Genomic DNA, 19,551 nt, shown 5'->3' on the forward strand with positions numbered 1-19,551 from the left:
TTTTATCATTTATTCATTTTTTGAGTCCTTTTTTTTTTTTTTAACATTTAGAGGACTCCTTGAATTTAAAGTTTTGTAATTACATCTTCCTGGAGTAGTCCATGACCAAAAAAGGTATAAAACTAGATAAAAGGGGAAAACTGCTTTTTAATATGTGCTTAGTCGTGTAACCTATATTTCACCAAAGATTTCCCCATTGAGTCCTGTAGCCTCCAGAACATGTCTGAATCCTAATTTATTTCAGTACTCACATTTCACTCTGTCCAGGGTAGCAAATGTTTTAGATGTAATGAGCCATATTATTTTCAAATTATAATATTTAAAATGTTAAAAACAGTATTACAAAATAATCATTAAATCTTGCTTGACAAGGCAGGAGTAAGTACTTACAAATTATATGGAGTGAGTTCTCATGATATTGAAGCATTCCCAGAGACGTTCTAGAACTAACACATGAAAAAGATGTCCATTCCTTCATAGGGGATTGGAATGCAAAAGGAGGAAGTCAAGAGATACCTGGAATACCAGGAAAGTTTGGCCTTGGAGTACAAAATGAAGCTGAGAAAAGCCCAATAGAGTTTTGACAAGAGAATGCACTGGTCATGGAAAACAACCTCTTCCAGCAGTACAAGAGATGACTCTATACATGGACATCACCGGACGGTCAATACCAAAATCATATTGATTGTATTCTTTGCAGCCAAAAGGGGAGAAGTTCTATACAGTCAGCAAAACAAGACCGGGAGCTGACTGTGGCTCAGATCATGAGTTCCTTAATGGAAAATTCAGGATTAAATTGAAGAAAGTAGGGAAAACAACTATGCCATTCAGGTATGACCTAAATCAATTCCCTTATGGTATACAGTGGAAGTGATGAATAGATTCAAGGGATTAGATCTGATAGAATGCCTGAAGAACTATGGATGGGGGTTCATAACATTTTACAGGAGATACTGATCAAAACCATCCCCGAGGTAAAGAAATGCAAAAAGGCAAAATGGTTGTCTGAGTAGGCCTTAAAAATAGCTGAGGAAAAAAAAGAAGGGAAAGGCAAAAGAGAAAAGGAAATGTAGAGTTCCAAAGAATAGCATCTGAATGTAGAGTTGCAAAGAATAGCAAGGACAGATGAGAAAGCCTTCTTAAGTGGACAATGCAAAGAAATAGAGGAAACCAATAGAATGGGAAAGACTAGAGATCACTTCAAGAAAACTGGAGATACCAAAGGAATATTTCATGCAAAGATGGGCACAATAAACGACAGAAACAGCAAGAGCCTAACAGAAACAGAAGATATTAGGAATACAGAGAAGAACTGTCCAAAAATGGTCTTAATTGCCGAATAACCACGATAGTGTGGTCATTCACTAGACCCAGACATCCTGGAATGTGAGGTCAAGTGGGCCTTAGGAAGCATTACTAAGAACACAGCCAGTGGATGTGATGGAATTCCAGGTAAAGATGAATGCTGTTAAAGTGCTGCACTTAATAGGCTAGCAAATTTGGAAAACTCAGCAGTGGCTGTAGGATAGGTAAAGTTCAGTTTTCATTCCAATCCCAAAGAAGGGCAATGCCAAAGAATGTACAAACTATGGTACACCTGTGCTCACTTCATATGCTACCAGGTGGCAGTAGTGGTAAAGAACCCGCCTGCCAGTGCAGGAAACATCAGCAAAACAGGTTCAATCCCTGGGTCAGGAAGATCCCCTGGAGGAGGGCATGGCAATCCAATCCAGTGTTCTTGCCTGGAGAATCCCTTGGACAGAGTGGCCTGGCAGGCTATGGTCCATAGTGTCGCAAAGAGTCAGATACAGCTGAAGCAACTTAGTACAGGTGTTTTTCTGGAATCCCCTTGCTCTTTCTATGACCCAATGGATGCTGGCAATTTGATCTCTGGTTCCTCTGCCTTTTCTAAATCCATTTGTGCATCTGGAAGTTCTCAGTTCACATACTAATGAACCCTAGCTTGATGGATTTTGAGCATGGCCTTGCTAGCATGTGAAATGATCTCGATTGTATGGTAGTTTGAACATTCTTTGGCCTTGCCCTTCTTTGGGATTGGGATGAAAACTGATTTTTCCAGTCCTGTGGCCACTGCTGAGTTTTCCAAATTTGCTGATATGTTGCGTGCAACACTTTAACAGCACCATCTTTTAGGATTTAAATAGCTCAGCTGGAATTCCATCACTTCCACTGACTTTCCATAATCATGTTTCCTAAGGCCCAATTGAATTCACACTGCAGGATGTCTGGCTGTAGGTTAGTAGCCACACCATCGTGGCTTTCTGGGTCACTACTATCTTTTTTGTATAGTTCTTATGTGTTTTTGCCACTTCTTAATCTCTTTTGCTTTTGTCAGGTCCTTGCTATTTCCGTCTTTCATTGTGCCCATCCTTGCATAAAATGTTCCCTTCATATCTTAGTTATCTTGAAGACATCTCTAGTCTTTACCATCTTATTGTCCTCTTCTTTTTTATTTTTTTTTGGCATTATTCACATAAGAAGGCTTATCCAAGACACTTTATTTGTAGGAAAAAGTGAAAAATGCATTTAGGAAAAAAAAATCATTAAAACATCTTAAAACCATATAATTTATGGAGAATAATTCTTAACATTTGAGTATATGTTTGTTTTTGAGACATTTTTCTATATAAATATGTGTTCGTCTTACAGCATAGTAATCAGGTGATGGCCTACTTATCATTTTATACAACTGCTTTCTTTGGAGCAATACCAGTGTAGGCTTCCTGGGTAGTGCTAGTGGTAGAAGAACCCATGTGCCGGTGCAGGAGAGCTGAGAGACAGAGGTTCGATCCCTGGGTCGGGAAGATGCCTTCGAGGAGGTCATGGCAAGCCATATCACTATTCTTGCCTGGAGAATCCCATGGACAGAGGAGCCTGGTGGGCTAGAGTCCATGGGTTCACAAAGAGTCACAAATAATATAGGCCCACGTAATCATAAAAATAGGAATAGAAACACCAATGGCCAATTTAGGTATGATAATTCTAAGAATTGTTAATTATTTTTGCTGACTCCCTCAGTTCCCCACTCTTTTGTAAGTGCTAAACCTGTAGTTGCTCATTAAACTCTCACTACAATCTATGAGGAGGAGCTACTGTTGCCCAACTTGAAACATCAAGGAAATGAGGCACATTGAGGGCAGGGCTAAGCAGTCACAAGACTAAGATGTGAACAGATTCTAGGGCCTGCTGTGCCCCACATCTAACTTCTTCTCATCTGGTAAGACTCATTGTCATCAGGGCACACAACTCTTTGGAAAACCATACACAAAAACGAATTAAAAATGAACTAAAGACTTAAGTGTAAGGCCAGAAATTATAAAACTGTTTGATGAAAACATAGGCAGAACACTCTATGCCATAAATCGTAGCAAGATCCTCTTGGACCTGCCTCTTAAACTAATGGAAATAAAAGCAGAACTTAACAAATGCAACCTAATAAAACTTAAAAGATTTTGCACAGCAAGGGAAACTATAAACAAAATGAAAAGTTAGCCCTCAGAATGGGAGCAAAAAGTATTCCAAACAAAAAAACCGACAGAGGACAAATCTCCAAAATATATAAGCCTCTCAGTCAGTTCAATATCAGAAATACAAACAAGCCAATCACAAAAATAGGCAGAAGACTGAAACAGCCACTTCTCCAAAAAAGACATGCAGATGGCCAATAAACACACGAAAAGATGCTCTACATTGCTCATTATTAGAGAAATGCAAATCAAAACTACAGTGAACTACTACCTCATACCAGTCAGAATGGCTATCATGAAAAAATCTATAAACAATAAATGCTGGAGAAGATGTGGAGAAAAGGGAACCCTCTTGCACTGTTGGTGGGAATGTAAATTGATACAGCCACTATGGGGAGCAGTATGGAGATTCCTGAAAAAAACTAAGAATAAAACTATCATATGATCCAGCAGTTCCACTACTGGGCGTATACCCTGCCTGAGAAACTCACAACTCAAACAGAAACATGTAGCCTAATGTTTACTGCAGCACTATTTACGATAGCCAGGACACAGAAGCAACCTAGATATCTGTCAATGGATCAATAGACAAAGAAGTAGTGGTACATATATACAATGGAATATTACTCAGCCATAAAAGGGAACAAATTTGAGTCAGTCATAATGAGGTAGATGAACCTAGAGACTATTATACAGAATGACATAAGTCACAGAAAACCAAATATAGTATATTAAAGCATATATATGAAATCTAGACAAATGGCACTGATGAACCTATTTGCAGGGAAGGAATGGAGAAACAGAATAGAGAATGGACTTGAGGACATAGCAGGGGAATGAGAGGGTGAGATGAATTGAAAATGTAGCACTTATATATACATATGTGTGTGTATATATGTATGTGTGTGTGTGTGTGTGTGTGTGTGTATACACACACTACCATGTGTAGAAGAAATAGCTAGTGAGAAGTTGCTATATAACACAGGGAACCCAGACTGGAGCTTTGTATGAACTAAAAGGGCAGGATGGGGGGAGGGGATTGGAGAGGGAGAGGATATATATACATAGTTACAACTGATTTGTAACGTTGTATGGCAGAAGCCAGCACTACATTGTAATGCAATTATCCTCCATTTAAAAATTTTAAATGTCAAACTGAGGTCCGATATTTTCCTCCAATTTAACAGCAAGAAATTTGAAGCATTGATATTAATCATTTTGGTTGTTATTGGAGGGGAATCTTCTTGTTATATGGAGGAAGGGGCTTCCTCAACCTCTCATCTCTCTTCCTGTCCCTGAAAAATATTACCGTTCTAAAGACTTTTCTGGGGATGTAGTAAGAATGTTGGAGAAGGAAATGGCAACCCACTCCGGTGTTCTTGACTGGAGAATCCCCGGGACGGAGGAGCCTGGTGAGCTGCCGTCTATGGGGTCGCACAGAGTCGGACACGACTGATGCGACTTAGCAGCAGCAGCAGTAAGAATGTACTTGCTTCCCTGCCATTTTAACATTTGCAAGAACGATAGACATCTGAAAAATAAATAATATCATAAAGAGCAGAAAAGCAACATTTCCCCAAAACATAAAACCCAAAAAACACCTGTTGAATGTTTTTATCTGCATTTCATTGTTCAAGAATGCATTATATTCTTTCTTATGCAGGCATTTATATATTTATGCATGTAGGCATGTGTTTGTATACTGATCTACAAAAGGTAAGATCTCATTTTAGTTTTTCATCCCTCCTATCACTATAATGGGTTGACATATGTCCTGAAAAAGACATGTCCAAACCACAATTCCTGAACCTGCGATGAGACCATTTTGGGGAATAAGGTCTGTGGCATGAAACTACGGATCTTGACATGAAATCATCCTGTATTTAGGGTAGACTCTACATCTAATGATTCGTGTCCTACAAGAAAAAGGAGAGAGGGAGAGCATTGTGACCTCACTAGCCCTTTTGAGATTGCTACAGCACCGCCCCCAAGATTAGGCTTCCCTGATAGCTCCGTTTGTAAAGAATCTGTCTGAAGTGCGGGAGACCTGGGTTCGATCCCTGGGTTGGGAAGATCCCCTGGAGAAGGGAAAAGCTACCCACTCCAGTATTCTGGCCTGGAGAATTCCATGGACTGTATAGTCCACGGGGTCGCAAAGAGTCAGACACGCGTAAACGACTCGCACTGTGCAGGAGAGAGGAGGGTCTGCTCGGAGCCCCGAGAAGTGCGCAGGCGCGACCCCACAGCAAAGGTCAAATGGAAGTCCCTTTGCTGAGGCGTCATCCCGGAAGAAGCGTCGGTCTTCGTGGAGTGGTTGCCTGGGCACCTCAGCCGTCTCAGGCTTAGCTGCTCAGAACTAAGGGATTCTCCTCACCTGGGAACAGGGAGGAATGGAACTTGGCGCCTGCCGTCTGCCTCACTAGAGAGCCCTGCGCCCACCATCTGCTGTACGGCAACGGCTGTCAGTGCCTGGGAGCAGTCAAGGTTCGTTTGCTTCCTTTCAGGGTACTTGTCTTTAACACGGACAAATACACCGGCTTCTGGGGTCGAACTGTTTACCTGGCCCACAGAGCCTTTTTACTTAAAGACATTTGAGGTTCCCAATCCTGGAATTCTGGCATTGATGTTGAATACACCTTTATTAGCATATTAAAATGGCTGTACCCAAAGACACCATCCCTTCCTTGTTGGAATGCCAGTGCCACATCTGTATGGAAATCCTCACTGAGCCTGTGACACTGCCTTGCAACCACACGCTCTGTAAAACATGCTTCGAATTGACTATGGAGAAGACAAGTTTGCGCTGTCCTTTCTGTCGCCGCTGGGTCTCTTCGTGGACTCGGTACCACAACCGAAAAAATTCTCTTGTCAATATGGAACTGTGGGAGATAATTCAAAAACACTATCCAGAGGAATGCCGGCTTAGACTCTCTGGGCAACAATCAGAGGAAATCGTTGATGACTATCAGCCAGTTTGTCTATCAAGTCAGCCTGCGGAATTAAGCAGAGAATATGAAGAGGAGAGAAGCAAGATGGAGGCAGAGCAACGAGCCATTCAGGAGGAAGAAAACAAAGCCAGTGAAGAATACATACGGAGATTACTGGCAGAGGAGGAGGAAGAGGAAGAGGGACAGGCAGAAAAAAGGCACAGAGAGATGGAAGAACAACTGAAAAGTGATGAAGCGCTGGCAAGAAGGCTAAGCCTTAATATTAGCAATGTCTGTGAGGAAAGTGTCTCGGCTTTCCGCTCGGATTCCAAAGAATCTACTCCCGTCACAACCGAGTCACCAAGGAAAAGGAAGCGCAAACAAAAACACACTGGTGATATTCAGAAGTGTTTGTCACCGAATTCTCAACTTGAGTCAGCGTCACAGTCTGAAGTTGTAGAAGACAGGAAAACCTCCAGATGCAAGGCAACTGACAGCAGTGATAGGAAGAACCCTATGTGGCAAGACACAGAAATTGAGGAAGATATGCCAGCACTTTCTCCTCAAATATGCCTTGAAGTTCAAAAGCAAGATGCAGAAGCTTCAGTGGTGTCACCTAGACCTCAGTTATGTGCCAGTGGTGGAGAACGGTACCTTGAAGGAAAAGTCAAAACAAAACAAAGCAGTCATGAAAGAGAGGTATGTGTCATCAGTCATGAAGAACCTAAAGCTGGAATTTCCTCTTCTGGAGAAGCTGCAATTAAGCCTTATGGCAAAACAGAGAGTGGATGTACAGTGTCAGATACGATGAAGACACTGAAAAATAACACAGTTGTGACAGAAAATGAGGAGTCTCATCTACTGACCAGTAAAGATATCTCCAGAGCAAAAAACCAGAAGTCTTTGTCTGAAGCAGTCAGCGATCCATGCCGTTCTAGAAAAAGAAGAAAAAATGTTCCTCGGCGCATCCTCAGACCAAGAGTAAACAAGTCCACTTCATCCCAACACTGATAGATTTGGAACGTCTATTTTTTGACAGACATAAACAAGAAGAACAGGATAGGTTATTAGCATTGCAACTTCAGCAAGAGGTGAACCAAGAACAAATGAGGCCAGCCTGGCTAAATGGATCCCCAGATGAATATCAGTTACGGGCTACCTCATCACCTCTAGGCAAATTACTAAATGGACACAGGAAGAATGCCAAAGAGAGAAGCTTCAAAAGACAAACTGATCTAGAGCATCCAGTACCTCACAGAGCCTCAAAAAGTGAAAATTAGCAACCTTCTTTTAAGTTCCAGTTGTAACATTGTTCAGTTAATGCAAGAAAGTTCAAGTTCTATTATAGATACTTGTACATAAAACGACTCATGGCCTACAGCCTGGGAGGTCAAGGAAAAGTATCTTTCAGATGTTTCACAGATATACAACGTAATGCTTGGGTAAGAAGAGTGTTTACAACCTGGTAAAGCTGGATTGTGAAGCTCTATCATAGATCCTTTATAAATTTTTCGTTAGTGCTGCTCTGTGGGCACACTCAATTGTCCCTAATTAAAGGCCTGTGTGATTACAGGGGCAGAGTATACAGATGTGTTTCTGCCAAACCCAGTTGTAAGCAAGAGTTCCACTCCCTTCATTTTTTAATAACTGTGATGGGCTAAGTTTAAGTTGACGGTCCTTATGGATATAAAAATGCCTTGGCCAGCTCCCAAGAAATCTTAATGTCCATGCGTTTCCCCCCAAAATGCATATTTTAGTGCCTTTGAGCACTTTTTTGTCCTGACTAGTAATCAGAGCAACATTATAATATACCAAGTAACTAAGGAAGCCAGGCAGAGTTTAAAATCTGTTTTCTTGCAACTTTCTCATTATATTTCCAGAGCACTTGAAATGTATCTTCCCCAACACTAATTTCCATCTCTAGTTTAATTGCTTTCAGTATTACAGCATTTTCTTTGACTTCAAATGGGTTAAATCGTGAAGTCAGAAAAATCAGACTTTTCTGGAAAATGATGACCTAGCTGAGAGAAAGGAGAGTTGATGCAAAAGGAGTTAATCTTGGCTTGAGACTGGGTGGGTTAGATTGAGAATTTGGAAGTACTGGAACCGAGTGGATGATAGACAACTGGGTCTAGGATGGAGTAGCAGGTGGAGTTTGGCAATGTATTCTTTCTTGTCTTTTCTTTGCTAAATGACACAGAAAGCACGTGCGTTTTACTGCTTTTCACACCATACTATGTAATCTGCTATTCCAAAACACAAAATGGGAATTTACTGTAGCAGAGTTATGTCGTAGTATCCTGTGTGGTAGAACCTGACTAAACATTTTGTTTCCTTATGTTGTCATTTGTATTGATACTGACTCTTATTTGTGTATATGCACAAAAATGGAAAGGATGATACTTGGATTTTGCCCTACCTTAGCCCTGAAAGTTAAATCAAAGAGCAGCAATTTCACTTGTGAAATTTAACTTAGAGACTGTTAAACTTTTATTTCATTAATATGAAAAACTGGGAGCGAAAAGCAACAGTTTTAACAGCATTTCTGCTCATGTCTACTTTGCCATCCTTTTAAGGTAATAATACAATAAAATGTCCTAGAGCTAATAATTCTAGCTTAAGTTTGTCAATGATTTTATACATTATTACGCTTTTTGCCTCAAAATTACATAACTGAAATTCTGTAATCCTTGCATATTTGATGACATATACTTCAGTATGGATTGGGTGATAATGGGTAGAATTCTGAAGCTAATTTAAACTTTAATTTCCCCTTTCTCATAAAGGATTGTCCCCTGAGTGATGATTGTGCTGAAATGAAGTGTAGTTAGAAACTAACCAAATTTGTCTAAAATAGACTAAAATCTCTTTTATTCAGACCAATACTTTTTAAACCTGTTTTGCTTTACATTTTAAGGACTCCTTGAATGTATTTATTTATTTATTTATTTTATCATTTATTCATTTTTTGAGTCCTTTTTTTTTTTTTTAACATTTAGAGGACTCCTTGAATTTAAAGTTTTGTAATTACATCTTCCTGGAGTAGTCCATGACCAAAAAAGGTATAAAACTAGATAAAAGGGGAAAACTGCTTTTTAATATGTGCTTAGTCGTGTAACCTATATTTCACCAAAGATTTCCCCATTGAGTCCTGTAGCCTCCAGAACATGTCTGAATCCTAATTTATTTCAGTACTCACATTTCACTCTGTCCAGGGTAGCAAATGTTTTAGATGTAATGAGCCATATTATTTTCAAATTATAATATTTAAAATGTTAAAAACAGTATTACAAAATAATCATTAAATCTTGCTTGACAAGGCAGGAGTAAGTACTTACAAATTATATGGAGTGAGTTCTCATGATATTGAAGCATTCCCAGAGACGTTCTAGAACTAACACATGAAAAAGATGTCCATTCCTTCATAGGGGATTGGAATGCAAAAGGAGGAAGTCAAGAGATACCTGGAATACCAGGAAAGTTTGGCCTTGGAGTACAAAATGAAGCTGAGAAAAGCCCAATAGAGTTTTGACAAGAGAATGCACTGGTCATGGAAAACAACCTCTTCCAGCAGTACAAGAGATGACTCTATACATGGACATCACCGGACGGTCAATACCAAAATCATATTGATTGTATTCTTTGCAGCCAAAAGGGGAGAAGTTCTATACAGTCAGCAAAACAAGACCGGGAGCTGACTGTGGCTCAGATCATGAGTTCCTTAATGGAAAATTCAGGATTAAATTGAAGAAAGTAGGGAAAACAACTATGCCATTCAGGTATGACCTAAATCAATTCCCTTATGGTATACAGTGGAAGTGATGAATAGATTCAAGGGATTAGATCTGATAGAATGCCTGAAGAACTATGGATGGGGGTTCATAACATTTTACAGGAGATACTGATCAAAACCATCCCCGAGGTAAAGAAATGCAAAAAGGCAAAATGGTTGTCTGAGTAGGCCTTAAAAATAGCTGAGGAAAAAAAAGAAGGGAAAGGCAAAAGAGAAAAGGAAATGTAGAGTTCCAAAGAATAGCATCTGAATGTAGAGTTGCAAAGAATAGCAAGGACAGATGAGAAAGCCTTCTTAAGTGGACAATGCAAAGAAATAGAGGAAACCAATAGAATGGGAAAGACTAGAGATCACTTCAAGAAAACTGGAGATACCAAAGGAATATTTCATGCAAAGATGGGCACAATAAACGACAGAAACAGCAAGAGCCTAACAGAAACAGAAGATATTAGGAATACAGAGAAGAACTGTCCAAAAATGGTCTTAATTGCCGAATAACCACGATAGTGTGGTCATTCACTAGACCCAGACATCCTGGAATGTGAGGTCAAGTGGGCCTTAGGAAGCATTACTAAGAACACAGCCAGTGGATGTGATGGAATTCCAGGTAAAGATGAATGCTGTTAAAGTGCTGCACTTAATAGGCTAGCAAATTTGGAAAACTCAGCAGTGGCTGTAGGATAGGTAAAGTTCAGTTTTCATTCCAATCCCAAAGAAGGGCAATGCCAAAGAATGTACAAACTATGGTACACCTGTGCTCACTTCATATGCTACCAGGTGGCAGTAGTGGTAAAGAACCCGCCTGCCAGTGCAGGAAACATCAGCAAAACAGGTTCAATCCCTGGGTCAGGAAGATCCCCTGGAGGAGGGCATGGCAATCCAATCCAGTGTTCTTGCCTGGAGAATCCCTTGGACAGAGTGGCCTGGCAGGCTATGGTCCATAGTGTCGCAAAGAGTCAGATACAGCTGAAGCAACTTAGTACAGGTGTTTTTCTGGAATCCCCTTGCTCTTTCTATGACCCAATGGATGCTGGCAATTTGATCTCTGGTTCCTCTGCCTTTTCTAAATCCATTTGTGCATCTGGAAGTTCTCAGTTCACATACTAATGAACCCTAGCTTGATGGATTTTGAGCATGGCCTTGCTAGCATGTGAAATGATCTCGATTGTATGGTAGTTTGAACATTCTTTGGCCTTGCCCTTCTTTGGGATTGGGATGAAAACTGATTTTTCCAGTCCTGTGGCCACTGCTGAGTTTTCCAAATTTGCTGATATGTTGCGTGCAACACTTTAACAGCACCATCTTTTAGGATTTAAATAGCTCAGCTGGAATTCCATCACTTCCACTGACTTTCCATAATCATGTTTCCTAAGGCCCAATTGAATTCACACTGCAGGATGTCTGGCTGTAGGTTAGTAGCCACACCATCGTGGCTTTCTGGGTCACTACTATCTTTTTTGTATAGTTCTTATGTGTTTTTGCCACTTCTTAATCTCTTTTGCTTTTGTCAGGTCCTTGCTATTTCCGTCTTTCATTGTGCCCATCCTTGCATAAAATGTTCCCTTCATATCTTAGTTATCTTGAAGACATCTCTAGTCTTTACCATCTTATTGTCCTCTTCTTTTTTATTTTTTTTGGCATTATTCACATAAGAAGGCTTATCCAAGACACTTTATTTGTAGGAAAAAGTGAAAAATGCATTTAGGAAAAAAAAATCATTAAAACATCTTAAAACCATATAATTTATGGAGAATAATTCTTAACATTTGAGTATATGTTTGTTTTTGAGACATTTTTCTATATAAATATGTGTTCGTCTTACAGCATAGTAATCAGGTGATGGCCTACTTATCATTTTATACAACTGCTTTCTTTGGAGCAATACCAGTGTAGGCTTCCTGGGTAGTGCTAGTGGTAGAAGAACCCATGTGCCGGTGCAGGAGAGCTGAGAGACAGAGGTTCGATCCCTGGGTCGGGAAGATGCCTTCGAGGAGGTCATGGCAAGCCATATCACTATTCTTGCCTGGAGAATCCCATGGACAGAGGAGCCTGGTGGGCTAGAGTCCATGGGTTCACAAAGAGTCACAAATAATATAGGCCCACGTAATCATAAAAATAGGAATAGAAACACCAATGGCCAATTTAGGTATGATAATTCTAAGAATTGTTAATTATTTTTGCTGACTCCCTCAGTTCCCCACTCTTTTGTAAGTGCTAAACCTGTAGTTGCTCATTAAACTCTCACTACAATCTATGAGGAGGAGCTACTGTTGCCCAACTTGAAACATCAAGGAAATGAGGCACATTGAGGGCAGGGCTAAGCAGTCACAAGACTAAGATGTGAACAGATTCTAGGGCCTGCTGTGCCCCACATCTAACTTCTTCTCATCTGGTAAGACTCATTGTCATCAGGGCACACAACTCTTTGGAAAACCATACACAAAAACGAATTAAAAATGAACTAAAGACTTAAGTGTAAGGCCAGAAATTATAAAACTGTTTGATGAAAACATAGGCAGAACACTCTATGCCATAAATCGTAGCAAGATCCTCTTGGACCTGCCTCTTAAACTAACGGAAATAAAAGCAGAACTTAACAAATGCAACCTAATAAAACTTAAAAGATTTTGCACAGCAAGGGAAACTATAAACAAAATGAAAAGTTAGCCCTCAGAATGGGAGCAAAAAGTATTCCAAACAAAAAAACCGACAGAGGACAAATCTCCAAAATATATAAGCCTCTCAGTCAGTTCAATATCAGAAATACAAACAAGCCAATCACAAAAATAGGCAGAAGACTGAAACAGCCACTTCTCCAAAAAAGACATGCAGATGGCCAATAAACACACGAAAAGATGCTCTACATTGCTCATTATTAGAGAAATGCAAATCAAAACTACAGTGAACTACTACCTCATACCAGTCAGAATGGCTATCATGAAAAAATCTATAAACAATAAATGCTGGAGAAGATGTGGAGAAAAGGGAACCCTCTTGCACTGTTGGTGGGAATGTAAATTGATACAGCCACTATGGGGAGCAGTATGGAGATTCCTGAAAAATACTAAGAATAAAACTATCATATGATCCAGCAGTTCCACTACTGGGCGTATACCCTGCCTGAGAAACTCACAACTCAAACAGAAACATGTAGCCTAATGTTTACTGCAGCACTATTTACGATAGCCAGGACACAGAAGCAACCTAGATATCTGTCAATGGATCAATAGACAAAGAAGTAGTGGTACATATATACAATGGAATATTACTCAGCCATAAAAGGGAACAAATTTGAGTCAGTCATAATGAGGTAGATGAACCTAGAGACTATTATACAGAATGACATAAGTCACAGAAAACCAAATATAGTATATTAAAGCATATATATGAAATCTAGACAAATGGCACTGATGAACCTATTTGCAGGGAAGGAATGGAGAAACAGAATAGAGAATGGACTTGAGGACATAGCAGGGGAATGAGAGGGTGAGATGAATTGAAAATGTAGCACTTATATATACATATGTGTGTGTATATATGTATGTGTGTGTGTGTGTGTGTGTGTGTGTGTGTGTGTGTGTGTATACACACACTACCATGTGTAGAAGAAATAGCTAGTGAGAAGTTGCTATATAACACAGGGAACCCAGACTGGAGCTTTGTATGAACTAAAAGGGCAGGATGGGGGGAGGGGATTGGAGAGGGAGAGGATATATATACATAGTTACAACTGATTTGTAACGTTGTATGGCAGAAGCCAGCACTACATTGTAATGCAATTATCCTCCATTTAAAAATTTTAAATGTCAAACTGAGGTCCGATATTTTCCTCCAATTTAACAGCAAGAAATTTGAAGCATTGATATTAATCATTTTGGTTGTTATTGGAGGGGAATCTTCTTGTTATATGGAGGAAGGGGCTTCCTCAACCTCTCATCTCTCTTCCTGTCCCTGAAAAATATTACCGTTCTAAAGACTTTTCTGGGGATGTAGTAAGAATGTTGGAGAAGGAAATGGCAACCCACTCCGGTGTTCTTGACTGGAGAATCCCCGGGACGGAGGAGCCTGGTGAGCTGCCGTCTATGGGGTCGCACAGAGTCGGACACGACTGATGCGACTTAGCAGCAGCAGCAGTAAGAATGTACTTGCTTCCCTGCCATTTTAACATTTGCAAGAACGATAGACATCTGAAAAATAAATAATATCATAAAGAGCAGAAAAGCAACATTTCCCCAAAACATAAAACCCAAAAAACACCTGTTGAATGTTTTTATCTGCATTTCATTGTTCAAGAATGCATTATATTCTTTCTTATGCAGGCATTTATATATTTATGCATGTAGGCATGTGTTTGTATACTGATCTACAAAAGGTAAGATCTCATTTTAGTTTTTCATCCCTCCTATCACTATAATGGGTTGACATATGTCCTGAAAAAGACATGTCCAAACCACAATTCCTGAACCTGCGATGAGACCATTTTGGGGAATAAGGTCTGTGGCATGAAACTACGGATCTTGACATGAAATCATCCTGTATTTAGGGTAGACTCTACATCTAATGATTCGTGTCCTACAAGAAAAAGGAGAGAGGGAGAGCATTGTGACCTCACTAGCCCTTTTGAGATTGCTACAGCACCGCCCCCAAGATTAGGCTTCCCTGATAGCTCCGTTTGTAAAGAATCTGTCTGAAGTGCGGGAGACCTGGGTTCGATCCCTGGGTTGGGAAGATCCCCTGGAGAAGGGAAAAGCTACCCACTCCAGTATTCTGGCCTGGAGAATTCCATGGACTGTATAGTCCACGGGGTCGCAAAGAGTCAGACACGCGTAAACGACTCGCACTGTGCAGGAGAGAGGAGGGTCTGCTCGGAGCCCCGAGAAGTGCGCAGGCGCGACCCCACAGCAAAGGTCAAATGGAAGTCCCTTTGCTGAGGCGTCATCCCGGAAGAAGCGTCGGTCTTCGTGGAGTGGTTGCCTGGGCACCTCAGCCGTCTCAGGCTTAGCTGCTCAGAACTAAGGGATTCTCCTCACCTGGGAACAGGGAGGAATGGAACTTGGCGCCTGCCGTCTGCCTCACTAGAGAGCCCTGCGCCCACCATCTGCTGTACGGCAACGGCTGTCAGTGCCTGGGAGCAGTCAAGGTTCGTTTGCTTCCTTTCAGGGTACTTGTCTTTAACACGGACAAATACACCGGCTTCTGGGGTCGAACTGTTTACCTGGCCCACAGAGCCTTTTTACTTAAAGACATTTGAGGTTCCCAATCCTGGAATTCTGGCATTGATGTTGAATACACCTTTATTAGCATATTAAAATGGCTGTACCCAAAGACACCATCCCTTCCTTGTTGGAATGCCAGTGCCACATCTGTATGGAAATCCTCACTGAGCCTGTGACACTGCCTTGCAACCACACGCTCTGTAAAACATGCTTCGAATTGACTATGGAGAAGACAAGTTTGCGCTGTCCTTTCTGTCGCCGCTGGGTCTCTTCGTGGACTCGGTACCACAACCGAAAAAATTCTCTTGTCAATATGGAACTGTGGGAGATAATTCAAAAACACTATCCAGAGGAATGCCGGCTTAGACTCTCTGGGCAACAATCAGAGGAAATCGTTGATGACTATCAGCCAGTTTGTCTATCAAGTCAGCCTGCGGAATTAAGCAGAGAATATGAAGAGGAGAGAAGCAAGATGGAGGCAGAGCAACGAGCCATTCAGGAGGAAGAAAACAAAGCCAGTGAAGAATACATACGGAGATTACTGGCAGAGGAGGAGGAAGAGGAAGAGGGACAGGCAGAAAAAAGGCACAGAGAGATGGAAGAACAACTGAAAAGTGATGAAGCGCTGGCAAGAAGGCTAAGCCTTAATATTAGCAATGTCTGTGAGGAAAGTGTCTCGGCTTTCCGCTCGGATTCCAAAGAATCTACTCCCGTCACAACCGAGTCACCAAGGAAAAGGAAGCGCAAACAAAAACACACTGGTGATATTCAGAAGTGTTTGTCACCGAATTCTCAACTTGAGTCAGCGTCACAGTCTGAAGTTGTAGAAGACAGGAAAACCTCCAGATGCAAGGCAACTGACAGCAGTGATAGGAAGAACCCTATGTGGCAAGACACAGAAATTGAGGAAGATATGCCAGCACTTTCTCCTCAAATATGCCTTGAAGTTCAAAAGCAAGATGCAGAAGCTTCAGTGGTGTCACCTAGACCTCAGTTATGTGCCAGTGGTGGAGAACGGTACCTTGAAGGAAAAGTCAAAACAAAACAAAGCAGTCATGAAAGAGAGGTATGTGTCATCAGTCATGAAGAACCTAAAGCTGGAATTTCCTCTTCTGGAGAAGCTGCAATTAAGCCTTATGGCAAAACAGAGAGTGGATGTACAGTGTCAGATACGATGAAGACACTGAAAAATAACACAGTTGTGACAGAAAATGAGGAGTCTCATCTACTGACCAATAAAGATATCTCCAGAGCAAAAAACCAGAAGTCTTTGTCTGAAGCAGTCAGCGATCCATGCCGTTCTAGAAAAAGAAGAAAAAATGTTCCTCGGCGCATCCTCAGACCAAGAGTAAACAAGTCCACTTCATCCCAACACTGATAGATTTGGAACGTCTATTTTTTGACAGACATAAACAAGAAGAACAGGATAGGTTATTAGCATTGCAACTTCAGCAAGAGGTGAACCAAGAACAAATGAGGCCAGCCTGGCTAAATGGATCCCCAGATGAATATCAGTTACGGGCTACCTCATCACCTCTAGGCAAATTACTAAATGGACACAGGAAGAATGCCAAAGAGAGAAGCTTCAAAAGACAAACTGATCTAGAGCATCCAGTACCTCACAGAGCCTCAAAAAGTGAAAATTAGCAACCTTCTTTTAAGTTCCAGTTGTAACATTGTTCAGTTAATGCAAGAAAGTTCAAGTTCTATTATAGATACTTGTACATAAAACGACTCATGGCCTACAGCCTGGGAGGTCAAGGAAAAGTATCTTTCAGATGTTTCACAGATATACAACGTAATGCTTGGGTAAGAAGAGTGTTTACAACCTGGTAAAGCTGGATTGTGAAGCTCTATCATAGATCCTTTATAAATTTTTCGTTAGTGCTGCTCTGTGGGCACACTCAATTGTCCCTAATTAAAGGCCTGTGTGATTACAGGGGCAGAGTATACAGATGTGTTTCTGCCAAACCCAGTTGTAAGCAAGAGTTCCACTCCCTTCATTTTTTAATAACTGTGATGGGCTAAGTTTAAGTTGACGGTCCTTATGGATATAAAAATGCCTTGGCCAGCTCCCAAGAAATCTTAATGTCCATGCGTTTCCCCCCAAAATGCATATTTTAGTGCCTTTGAGCACTTTTTTGTCCTGACTAGTAATCAGAGCAACATTATAATATACCAAGTAACTAAGGAAGCCAGGCAGAGTTTAAAATCTGTTTTCTTGCAACTTTCTCATTATATTTCCAGAGCACTTGAAATGTATCTTCCCCAACACTAATTTCCATCTCTAGTTTAATTGCTTTCAGTATTACAGCATTTTCTTTGACTTCAAATGGGTTAAATCGTGAAGTCAGAAAAATCAGACTTTTCTGGAAAATGATGACCTAGCTGAGAGAAAGGAGAGTTGATGCAAAAGGAGTTAATCTTGGCTTGAGACTGGGTGGGTTAGATTGAGAATTTGGAAGTACTGGAACCGAGTGGATGATAGACAACTGGGTCTAGGATGGAGTAGCAGGTGGAGTTTGGCAATGTATTCTTTCTTGTCTTTTCTTTGCTAAATGACACAGAAAGCACGTGCGTTTTACTGCTTTTCACACCATACTATGTAATCTGCTATTCCAAAACACAAAATGGGAATTTACTGTAGCAGAGTTATGTCGTAGTATCCTGTGTGGTAGAACCTGACTAAACATTTTGTTTCCTTATGTTGTCATTTGTATTGATACTGACTCTTATTTGTGTATATGCACAAAAATGGAAAGGATGATACTTGGATTTTGCCCTACCTTAGCCCTGAAAGTTAAATCAAAGAGCAGCAATTTCACTTGTGAAATTTAACTTAGAGACTGTTAAACTTTTATTTCATTAATATGAAAAACTGGGAGCGAAAAGCAACAGTTTTAACAGCATTTCTGCTCATGTCTACTTTGCCATCCTTTTAAGGTAATAATACAATAAAATGTCCTAGAGCTAATAATTCTAGCTTAAGTTTGTCAATGATTTTATACATTATTACGCTTTTTGCCTCAAAATTACATAACTGAAATTCTGTAATCCTTGCATATTTGATGACATATACTTCAGTATGGATTGGGTGATAATGGGTAGAATTCTGAAGCTAATTTAAACTTTAATTTCCCCTTTCTCATAAAGGATTGTCCCCTGAGTGATGATTGTGCTGAAATGAAGTGTAGTTAGAAACTAACCAAATTTGTCTAAAATAGACTAAAATCTCTTTTATTCAGACCAATACTTTTTAAACCTGTTTTGCTTTACATTTTAAGGACTCCTTGAATGTATTTATTTATTTATTTATTTTATCATTTATTCATTTTTTGAGTCCTTTTTTTTTTTTTTAACATTTAGAGGACTCCTTGAATTTAAAGTTTTGTAATTACATCTTCCTGGAGTAGTCCATGACCAAAAAAGGTATAAAACTAGATAAAAGGGGAAAACTGCTTTTTAATATGTGCTTAGTCGTGTAACCTATATTTCACCAAAGATTTCCCCATTGAGTCCTGTAGCCTCCAGAACATGTCTGAATCCTAATTTATTTCAGTACTCACATTTCACTCTGTCCAGGGTAGCAAATGTTTTAGATGTAATGAGCCATATTATTTTCAAATTATAATATTTAAAATGTTAAAAACAGTATTACAAAATAATCATTAAATCTTGCTTGACAAGGCAGGAGTAAGTACTTACAAATTATATGGAGTGAGTTCTCATGATATTGAAGCATTCCCAGAGACGTTCTAGAACTAACACATGAAAAAGATGTCCATTCCTTCATAGGGGATTGGAATGCAAAAGGAGGAAGTCAAGAGATACCTGGAATACCAGGAAAGTTTGGCCTTGGAGTACAAAATGAAGCTGAGAAAAGCCCAATAGAGTTTTGACAAGAGAATGCACTGGTCATGGAAAACAACCTCTTCCAGCAGTACAAGAGATGACTCTATACATGGACATCACCGGACGGTCAATACCAAAATCATATTGATTGTATTCTTTGCAGCCAAAAGGGGAGAAGTTCTATACAGTCAGCAAAACAAGACCGGGAGCTGACTGTGGCTCAGATCATGAGTTCCTTAATGGAAAATTCAGGATTAAATTGAAGAAAGTAGGGA

General features: G+C 40.2%; 2 pseudogenes across 2 annotated transcripts; both read left to right on the forward strand.

Moving 5' to 3' along the window:
• Positions 1-1,693: 1,693 nt before the first annotated feature.
• Positions 1,694-9,022, forward strand: LOC145535565 (E3 ubiquitin-protein ligase RNF168 pseudogene; annotated as a pseudogene). The gene has a single exon (XR_014075475.1). The product of XR_014075475.1 is annotated as an E3 ubiquitin-protein ligase RNF168 pseudogene (transcript).
• Positions 9,023-14,022: 5,000 nt separating this feature from the next.
• LOC145535826 (E3 ubiquitin-protein ligase RNF168 pseudogene) lies at positions 14,023-18,398 on the forward strand (annotated as a pseudogene). Its single transcript, XR_014075505.1, has one exon. The product of XR_014075505.1 is annotated as an E3 ubiquitin-protein ligase RNF168 pseudogene (transcript).
• Positions 18,399-19,551: the final 1,153 nt, after the last annotated feature.

The sequence above is a fragment of the Giraffa tippelskirchi genome, chromosome X (assembly GCF_054371585.1).
Source record: "Giraffa tippelskirchi isolate mGirTip1 chromosome X, T2T-mGirTip1v1.2.pri, whole genome shotgun sequence".
Taxonomy (NCBI): Eukaryota; Metazoa; Chordata; class Mammalia; order Artiodactyla; family Giraffidae; genus Giraffa; species Giraffa tippelskirchi.